The sequence below is a fragment of the Eumetopias jubatus genome, unplaced genomic scaffold (assembly GCF_037043125.1).
Source record: "Eumetopias jubatus isolate StellerSeaLion01/CBP00866 unplaced genomic scaffold, mEumJub1_p1.0 scaffold_1, whole genome shotgun sequence".
Taxonomy (NCBI): Eukaryota; Metazoa; Chordata; class Mammalia; order Carnivora; family Otariidae; genus Eumetopias; species Eumetopias jubatus.
Window position 1 is genome coordinate 30277656 of NW_028274807.1, and position 10822 is coordinate 30288477.

Consider the following 10822-nt stretch of genomic DNA (forward strand, 5'->3'; position numbering starts at 1 on the left):
GATGCCATCATGGATTTAATACTAAAGAAAAGGTTCTACAGAGGGACTGGGGAATTGGTTTGGACTTTGAAAATTGGTAAGATTCCAATAAGAGAGAAAAGGAAGAAATTAGGAAGGAATGGGTACTGGGCATCCCATTCAGGGAAATGAAGATACATAAACACACACACACACACACACACAAACACACACACAAAAGCACAAAGGAATAAATCAGTCCATTTTGAGCAAAGCGTTTGTCTGGGTAAAAGTAACTAGCAATGTTGGAGGATAGAACTGATCCAGATTCTAAGGGATTGATACTTCATTCTGTAGATGATCGTACTGATCAAAAATTCTGAAGTAGGAAAATATCACACACAGTTCCTGAGTTGCACACATCCAGAGTTTTTGGTTCAAGTTTTGCTAAAATAAGAAAAAGAAAATATTGGAATTGTAATAAGAGCTCAAATATTCCAAGGGAAATTTAAAGACAAAGGGGCAGGATTTGGGAAGCCCCAGCTACAGGAGAAGTAGGAATTATAGGAAAGTATTCATAAGTATTTTCTAGTTGGGACCCCCTTTTTACTTGGGGCCTCTCTAATTAAAAAACAAAACAAAACAAAACAAAACAAAACTCCCAACTATTTTTTCTACTTTTGTGACACTTCGGCAAGATTCTAAGTCCCTGAAGGGAATGTCTCTCATGGGTCGGATATAAACCACATGCCCACTCCTTAGCTATATCTAAGTGGTGAGTAGAAAGCTCTGATCCTTTCTACTACAGTAGTAGAAGGAAGGCAGCTGGATTTCTACAGTATCAAGACTACACACAGTGAGCAGAGATAATTTTCTAACAGAAATAGGGGTGGTGTTAGGAACAGAAGAGGAGTGATGTAAACCAGGTAGCCAAAAAAAAAAAAAAAAGGAAATGTCTACAACATAAAAAAACAACATTTTAGAGAACTAAGATCTCGTACCACTCTGCATGAGCCACTGGAACAGAGAAGGACCAGAGAGAAACAATTACAGACTCGTACTATCCCAGATATGTGATAACATTCTGAACTCAGAGACACATGTGACCCCAGATGACAGAGCTTCTGACTTCCATACACAGATTTCTAACACTCTGCTGTGCACTTGAACAGAATTCCTCTGCATTTTTCAATGTCCCTAAAATTTAGTCTTTGATTCCTATAAGCTAAAACCACAAATATAAAAGGGGAAGCAAGATGGAAGATATGGAATGCACAGTTGTAGCAAAGCTGCAGTAAACTGGTCAGCATTCATGGAATTTGTTTGGGTGAGGGCCAGCAAATTGCTTTTTTGTTGTTGTTAGGAGAGAACATTAACAATTCTGACATCCCTGTCTTCTCTTTTTACTGTACATGTAATAAATCCAATTTCATCAGCCTTAAAAGTGCTAATAAAAGACAAATGGTAGCTTTATAAAAGGCACCACATAGGAACATATCACAGAAAGGGCCATTGGTGGTTTTTTTTCATGCACTTAATTCAGTATATATGAGAAAAAGGAGGATTAGACATTTCTAAATGTTCAAGATGAAAGGACATCTTTCATACATAAATCTAAAAATATTTTCCGAAGGCGAATTAAAAGTACAATTTAATACGAATTTGTGTCTGGCAGCTAGCTAGAAGTTGTCTATTTGCTGCAGCTGATGCCTATCAGACTCAGAGGCGCAGTGTGTACCAGCTGAAGTCTGTCAACAGGGAGACCAGCAGAAGGGCAACATGATAGTCAAAACAGGATGAAACCACAGTCTAAACAAGATGACGTGAGCATTTGTGCAATTAACAGCATCAGCAAAAGGGAAGTTGTGTTTGGAATATTCTGCCAGGAATCCCAAAAAGGCAAAATGCTTATTTTGCCACAATAATGTTATGTTATATCTGGCTAAATAGAAGCAATGGCATGATGGGAAACTCTGCATAGACAGTGGTAAAGGGTAGAGGAGAAGCTGATGACAAAGTCTAAGACTGAAAACCTTACCATAGCTGTTGCTATTGGAAGCAGAACCGCTTCAAACCTAGTATTCATGCCATCACTCATCTATAGGTAGAGATTGTCTGTTGGTTGCTAACTTCGTGTCAGGCATTGTACTGGCTTTTTAGTATTCATTATTTGATTTAATGTTTAAAACAATGTGTGCGGACCACATTATTCATCACATTTCACAGATGACGACAAAACCACAAAGGAAGAGTTTTAAACACCACTGTAGTGGAACGACCAAGAACTGGTAGACAAATCTCGGCTGAAATACCAGTTCTGCTGTGCAGAAACTCTAGGGATTTTATGTAAACCACTGTATTTTTCTGGACTTGATAATTCTTAAATAAAATATAAACTTTGGACATGTATTAGGGTTAAAAAAGATTATTTACTGCTTGATATGATGTAAGTTTTCAATAAACGGTGGAATAGATATTATTTTGGTTATTGGGAGTAGCACATTAAAGGTGCTTTATAAAGACGTCCTCGTTTATGTAATTTTCCCAGAAACTCAGATTGCTAAGAATACTGGAAACTGGGTGATGGGCATTGAGGGAAGGCAGGTAATGTAATGAGAACTAGGTATTACATACAACTGATGAATAACTGAACTCTACCTCTGAAACTAATGATACAGTATAGGTTCATAAATTGAATTTAAAAAAACAATAATAATAATTGAAGCTAGTAATTATAGTTGCTAACCATAGGCACAGTGCTAAGGATCTTCTATGTGTTGTCTCATTTCATTGTTCCAACTCTTTATGAGTGAGTTATTATCACCATTTAACTGCTCAAGGACAGAAGCCATGGAGGTTTTGATCCCAAGTGATAATTTTACTTAGAGCTTCTCTTTCTTCAATCCAATGTTAATTCCACCTGCCTATTCTTTCCATACAAAGATAACAAAAATAGATAACGTTGTTTACCATTAATCTAGCAAGCAGAAGGTGAGTCAATCTTTATGGCATTTTCATTTAACATATCTTATAATTAGTATTTTATAATTAGTTATATTTGTTTTTTAAATGCCCTCAATTATAGCCCTTGCTCACAATTTTGTCCTTAATGATGGTTTTAATAGTAATATTTTTAAAGAGATAGAGTATTAATACCAGGTTTTATTCAAAATCTGCTTCCAGAAGAAGCTTTGAGAGGTACCATAGGACTCAAAATAGAGTGCTAGCCCATCTATAGTGCATTACATTGTTTCTCTAGTAAATATTTTATGAGTATTAATGAGAAATTTAAAGCATGACTTCCTCTTGACAGGAATACAGGGGCACTGACCTCTGTGGGTAGTGCCATTTTCCTTAGTTCAGTTTCCTTAGCTACTTCTTGAGGACACAGGCATAATTCCCACTACATTATATTTATATTCTTATTGAACTATTCAGATTTTTAAGATTTTTATATCAAAACCTTTGTGATGGTTTAAAGATTTGATGGAATACACTTCTTCATGTGTCTGAGACCTTGATGCTACTTTAGAGCAGAATAAACATAATCTGGGGGCTTATTAGAAATGTAGAATGTGCAAAAACTAATGATGTAATGTATGGTGATTAACATAACAATAAAAAATTAAAAAAAGAAATGCAGAATGTGTGGCCACACCCCAGATCTACTGAATTAATACCTGCATTTTTCCAAGATTCCCCAGGTGAATGGTCTGTACATTAATATCTTAAAAGCAATATTCTAGAAACCACAAGCAGTAAAAAGCTATGCTTTTATTGGATGTATGGTGAGAATAGGGCAAGATTTGGGATACCCTAATCTTGTAGCAAGAAGAGTTTGATTGCAGGAGAAAAAAGAAGAAAAATAAAAGACCTGATATCCTTTCAGGTGCAGAAAATATGGTAGAATTGTTGAATAGTATCATCTGTTAAATATAGAAGTTATAAATTTAATGGATTTAGGTTATTTTATTGACTTGGTGAAGTTAATTTCCTTAGAAGTATTCTGGTTCCTTGTTGCTAAGGGACTTTGGCATCTTTGTTTGTTTGTTTCCCCAACACTTACAGTATTTGTATAAATAGCATGTTTATTTAGGGTTAAAATGCCTCATGTAACATTGCAATTGAGTAAATATGAGTTGGTTTGGATGCAACTGTTATAAATGATAGTATAATCTTTGGGGAATATAATATGGTTTTCTAATCTTCCTGAACAGATTTCATATTACCAAGCAATTTTAATATAAATTCTTCTAGATCAGTGAAATTTTCACGTCAATAAATCAGGATATGTAGAAAGATCTGTGTATGTAGTAAACCACATATGCAAATTAAACTATTTTATCAAGAGAAATGATTTTTCACATCAAGGCTGTGGGGTTCAGATCATGGAGCAGTAGTAAGTGAAAACCATGAATGGTTTTTTTTTTAAGAAAAATGCTTAAATTATTAAATTTAACATTACATGTTTAAGTCTCTGCCTTTTCCTCAGCAGTTTTTCTCTGAGCCTTACTTATACCTGGATCTCATTAGTTCCATAAGTGTTTTTTCCCAAATAGGATTTGGGGGTTCCAATTTCATATACCTTCTAATATGCCTACAGGTATATACCTAAAGCTATCTGTGTCCCTGGAAAGCAGAAGTTGCCAACGATTTGTATAGGATTCTATTTTCCTTTCTCAGCATTCAATCTAGAAGTTTGACTTTTCCACCAGCGTCTCCTTCTTTTGCCTAAGATGAAAGGAGAAAGAAAAACCTAAGTCTTTATCCACTAGCAATATAACGATGTATTTACTTCATTAGAAAGATCAACAGAGTAGAGGCTTTAGGCTAGTAAAAACAATGAATTAGGGATAGCAGACTGAAGGAGGAGGAGAGGGAGAGGAGGAAATGGAGGAGAAGAAGAGAAAGAAAAGACCAACTATTAAACCAGAAAGGCCCTCTAAAAGATTTTTTTTTAAGATTTATCTATTTATTTTAGAGAGAGATAGAGAGCCTGAGCAGGAGAGGCAGAGGGAGAGTGAGAACGAGAATCTCAAGCAGACTCTGAACTGAGCGCGGAGCCCAACGTGGGGCCCCATCTCACGACCCCAAGATCACGACCCAAGCTAAAACCAAGACGCAGACACTTAACTGACTGCACCACCCAGGCACCCCTGAAAGATGTTTTAGACAATATCTAAATTGTTTGTTGTCTGGACCTTATATGAATATTCTGATTCTCAGACTGATGAACATATAGTAATCTTTATTTTTTTTTAACTTAGAAAATCAAAGATTTCATAGCCTGGCAGAACCTGATAGCCTTGGCTTAAAACAAGAGTTAAAACCCCAATACCATAGTTAACAAAATGTAACTTTGGGGTTTTTTTAGCAATTTAAAAATGCTTACCCTCATCTGTGTTCTAGAAATGATCTTAATATTTTTTTATTTATTTTTATTTTTATTTATTTTATTTTTTAAAAGATTTTATTTATTTATTTGACAGAGAGAGACACAGCGAGAGAGGGAACACAAGCAGGGGGAATGGGAGAGGGAGAAGCAGGCTTCCCGCCAAACAGGGAGCCCGGCGCGGGGCTCAATCCCAGGACCCTGGGATCACGACCTGAGCCGAAGGCAGACGCTTAATGGCTGAGCCACCCAGGTGCCCGGTTAAGACATTTTAAAAAACGAAATGGTATTTAAGCCCTTTTGATAATGTACGTTATCCAAAAATCTTAAAATGTTTAAACTGAAAATTCTATACAATGTGAATAAAATGTCTGTAATTTGACTATTACCTTTATAAAAATTATTTTTAAAAAATCAACAGTAGTATACAGGGTTTTAAAATTTATTATGTATTTTTACATAAAATCCCCTAATTATTTTTATTGAGTTTAACTAGACATTATTAACATCTCCATTTTTCAAGTGAGATTCAGAGATATAGAATGGCTTAACCCAAGATCTCAAGGTTAGTAAGTGTGGAACTTGGATTCAGTCCCAGGTCTCTGTTCCAAATCCTTTGTCCACACCATCATAACTGTTATTACCTCATTCAAGTAACTAAGTCTCTTGCTTCCTTTAAAACTTAAAGTACATTGTGTACCCAAATTTGACTTTTTAACTCCTTTCTCTATGGTGCTTCAGACTTTCTTCAAACGTATTTAAACATAGACAGCATTTCTTCACTTTTATGTTCCCTTAACTTTTTTTTGCAAGTAATACAATGACCTTTATATGTTCCTCTTGAATTTTATCATAACTAATTCTGAAAACTTGTAGAATTTTTTAAGGTTATTTTATATTCTCATTCTTTTCTTCCTTTGTGCTGGAGATGTCACTTTCCATAACTTATCTGCTAAACTAATGATCATGTTCGTGATTCAATCATCAAAGTCACTGATTAAAATTCTTAATAGTGGGTCTAGAAATAACCATTGCGGAACATGACTTATGTCACCTGAACTTGGCAATGGGCAATCAAATACAGCGCATTGCCTATAATCCTATAGCTCTGTGCTGTAACCTAATGGTGGTTGAAACAAGGCAATATATCTCAATTTAGTGATGACTTTTGACATGTGGTATGGAACCAAAACTTTAAGAAATAAAATTGTATTGGATCTATTGCTTTTCCTTAATTGGTCACATTTGTCATTCTATGATAGATGCAATTGATCATAAAGAATATATAGACATAGGTACAGATACAGATTTAGATACTAGATACAAATATATACCATCCTGGGGATTAACAGAGTAGTTATCTTTTCACACCAGTAATTAACAGAATAGCTATTCTTTGCACATATACTAGTCCCTGGAAGAAATATTTTACATAGATTGCTTACATCTTGTTGCAATGAATATGATGTTCTGTCTAAATTTCACCATGCAGACATTCTTACCATTTGTACTAGCTGGATTATGTTCATAATGTACATATGGTAAACATCTTAACATATTTAGAAATCTAAAAACCTGAAAAGGGAATGGATTTCTTGTGTTTCCACATTTGTTTCTCCAAATGATAGTTTGAAGAGGCAATACAGTAATCCCCCCTTATCCACAGGGGTTTGTTCCAAGATCCCAGTGGATGCTTGAAACTGCAGATAGTACCAAACCATGTATATGCCCTGAATACACACACACACACACACACACACACACACACACACACACACACACACACACATATATATGACATACGATATATGATATATAAATATATATGTCATATGCCTATGACATATAAATATATATATACTATACCTATGATAAAGCTTAATTTATAAATCAGGCACAGTAAGAAATTAAGAACAATAACTAATAATAACAGAACAATTATAACAATATACTGTAATAAAAGTACGAATGAGGTCTCTCAAAATACCTTCTTGTGCTATACTCACTTTTCTTTTGATGACATGAGATGATAAAATGCCTACATGATGAGAGGAAGTGAGGTGAATGACACAGGCATTGTGACCTAGCATTAGGCTGCTAGTGACCTATATGGGCCTCTCCCCCTCAAAGGGAGGATCATCTGCTTTTAGACCACAGTTGACCACGGCTAACTGAAACTCTGGAAATGAAAACCAAGAAAAAAGGGGGATTATTGTAATTCGATTTACTATTAATGCTGGCACCTTATTATTCTCAATACTCATTATGTTGTCTGGGCCAAAAGTGGTTTGGGAATATTTTTGCTCTTTATGTTTGTACCTATTTAGTGGCTCTTTTGAGGTCACATATGCTAAAATAGCCTATGTGCTTAAGCTCAATGAACTATTCATGATTCCTTATTCTTTTTTTAAGTCATTATAATTAAAAACTTCAAAATTAGCTTTCTACACGTTCCTTTGTCAAGACACTAGCAGACAAAGACAGTCAATCTATAACATATTCTCAGTGATCATTGCAGTCCGCTTTTTGACCAATACTGGTCTGTTTCTATAATTTAGTGCTAATGCTGGTAGGTCTTGTGATTCACATCTTTCCTGGAACTTAATTAAATAATTGAACAACAATCAACTTATTCACTCTCTGTGGCTCCACAAGCTGGAAATGTCAATAATAATTCTCCTTTACAGAAGCAAATTCAGTGTTAATTTAGAGCTATTGGTCTGCTTTGTTAAATATGCCAAACGCACACTTGGCTGTGTCTACTTAGTTGATTCACTACTGTACAAGAGTTTGTTTTTTTTCTCATGTATCTTTTTTTATTAGAAGAAGATGAGACATAATACACACACTGTTCCTTGTTACATATTCAGAAGTAGAAAAATAACATTTAAATACATTGACAATAGTTTTCCAGAAGTAATTACATAAGGAATACTGGTCTCTAATCGGTGGCTCAGCTGGTTAAGCGACTGCCTTCGGCTCAGGTCGTGATCCTGGAGTCCCGGGATCAAGTCCCACATCGGGCTCCCCGCTCAGCAGGGAGTCTGCTTCTCTCTCTGACCCTCTTCCCTCTTGTGCTCTCTATCTCTCATTCTCTCTCTCTCAAATAAATAAATAAAATCTTTAAAAAAATAATCTCACTTAAAATAAATGAACACCTTAAAGGACACTGAGATAGTATTTATCATAGTTTGAAGGCTACAGGGTAGTGTTGATGCCAGAATGTGCCGGACCGGCTACCAGAACAGGTTGATCAGGCCAGGCTTGAGTCAGTTTACCTTGTCTCTAGATAGGGTTCTCATTTTGCTCATTCGGAAACTCCACGTTACCAGTACACAGAAAGTATCACGCTCCATGAAACGTACATGAGACTAAGGGTTGAATCAAAATGACTATTAATTTTAATGAAAGATAACTGGAAAGGAGACTACATACTTGTGTTTGGAGATTGTCATATAGTCTGTGTGTAAAAGTAATACTGAAAAAATGTTTTCTTATAAGAAATGTACTTCAATGAGCTTAGAGAAGGAAACCAGAAATTTAGATAATCTGAAAAGTCATCCTCAGCTAGGAGAGCAATAGACACTCTATAGCCTTTGTCATTGCAAGTGGGTATTCTGTCTGGCAACGGAAACGCTCTCAACATGGTTCAAAGCTTGATATTATCTGGTTTTTTTTTTCATGATATTCTTCTTTCGATAACTTATTGTTAAGAAAAATGAATATAATTTTCGTGTGTGGGTTCCAAAGTACTCAGCCAGCTTATGACTGTACTAAAGCTTGTACTAATATGTTGTAAATGGTAGTGTAAGACTGCAAAAGTTCCTTTCCTAGGAAGAATTGTAATATATTCAGAGATTATGTATTTTTAATTTTATTTTACTTTTCTTAGTATTAAATGTTCTTTCAGTCATAAAATTAAGATGAGAGGTGACAAGAGGTTTTTTTTTTTTTTTTCTAGTGATTTCATTAACAAAATAAGAATTGGAAACATTGTGATGGTCCCAGAATTAAAGAAAAAAGATTTAGTTGCAATAAAAATATCAGTCTGGACACTCCCAGTCTCCATCATTACTTCCTCATGCTTTATCTTAGAACCAGTATTACATAAAGCAGCACCTCGTCTTTGGATTCATGTGGGTGTTTTTGTTGTGGTGGTTCCAGACAAAACACTTTGGTCACCTAATTATTATATATTGTGCAAGTGAAGTTGCTTCTAGGGATAAATCTGGTGTTGAATTAAATTAGTTATGAGTTCTGGGATGCCTCATAGTCTTTGCCATGTAGTGGCATACCCGTAAATGGTGCTGTTTCATGTTTAAACGACAGGATGGAGAAAAGGGCAACTTGATTTGTAACACTAATGATTCCCGTGGTGTGAATACTACTGCCATGATGAATTTCAACTGACCAACATGAAATCTCTTCCCCGAACGTGGTCGTGAGAAGAGATGTGCACAATCAGCCGAACAAGCTGTGCTGGTACAAGCTTCAGAAACCACCACCCAGTGTATCTAACTATTTTAGTTTTATTAGTTTAATTAGAAGCATCTCAACAGTTTCCATTTGGTAACATCTGCCACATCTGGGAAGGGAGCAGATGACCTGCAGCAGATGATCCAGGCCATGGTGGATAACGTGTGCTGGCAGATGTCTCTGGACCGAAAGACCAGGGCACTGAAACAGCTGCAGGGCTGTCTGTGGAGAGCAGCATTCACAGCTGGGGCCTGAAAACAGAGTTCTTTGATGTAGCTCCCGATGTCAGGAAATGGACCAAGGCTGGAATGAAGATGTATATCTCTTCTTCAGGGAGTGTAGAGGCCCAGAAGCCATTATTTGGCCATTCTACAAAGAGAGATATTCTTGAGCTTGGTGATGGTCCCTTTGATACCAAGTTTGGACACGAAGTGGAGAGAGTTACCAAAAGATTGCCAACAGCCATTGGTGCTCAACCAACAACATCTTGTTTCTAACAGACGTGACTCTAGAGGCCAGTGCTTCTGAGGAAGCAGGTGTGCATGTCACTGTGGTGGTGAAACCTGGCAATGTGGGGCTGACAGATGATGAAAAGACTAACCACAGCCTCATCACATCCATCCGTTGGTGAATTGCACCTGCCTTCCTCAACCTAAAGTTGTGAGGAAGACTAATCTGTCCTCACTTGAGTTGTCCCTGTAGTTTAGTTTTATTCTAATGGTAAAAGTAACTTACTTTATCTTTTTAAAAATTTACTTATTTGCAAGAGAGAGAGTGCACAAGCAGCGGGGAGGGGTAGAGGGAAAAGCAGACTCCCCGCTGACCCGGTGCCCAATGTGGGACTCAATCCCAGGACCCTAGGATCATGACCTGAGCTGAAGGCAGATGCTTAACTGACTGAGCCACCCAGGAGCCCTAAAAGTAATTTACTTTAAAAAGACATATGTACACACCCACATGGGCATGCAAATGTATATATGTGTATGTTTACATTGC

The 10822-nt window shown here is 36.3% G+C and overlaps 1 pseudogene; it reads left to right on the forward strand.

The window, feature by feature from the left end:
- The first annotated feature begins 9940 nt into the window (after nucleotides 1-9940).
- Nucleotides 9941-10482, forward strand: LOC114217347 (enolase-phosphatase E1 pseudogene; annotated as a pseudogene).
- Nucleotides 10483-10822: the final 340 nt, after the last annotated feature.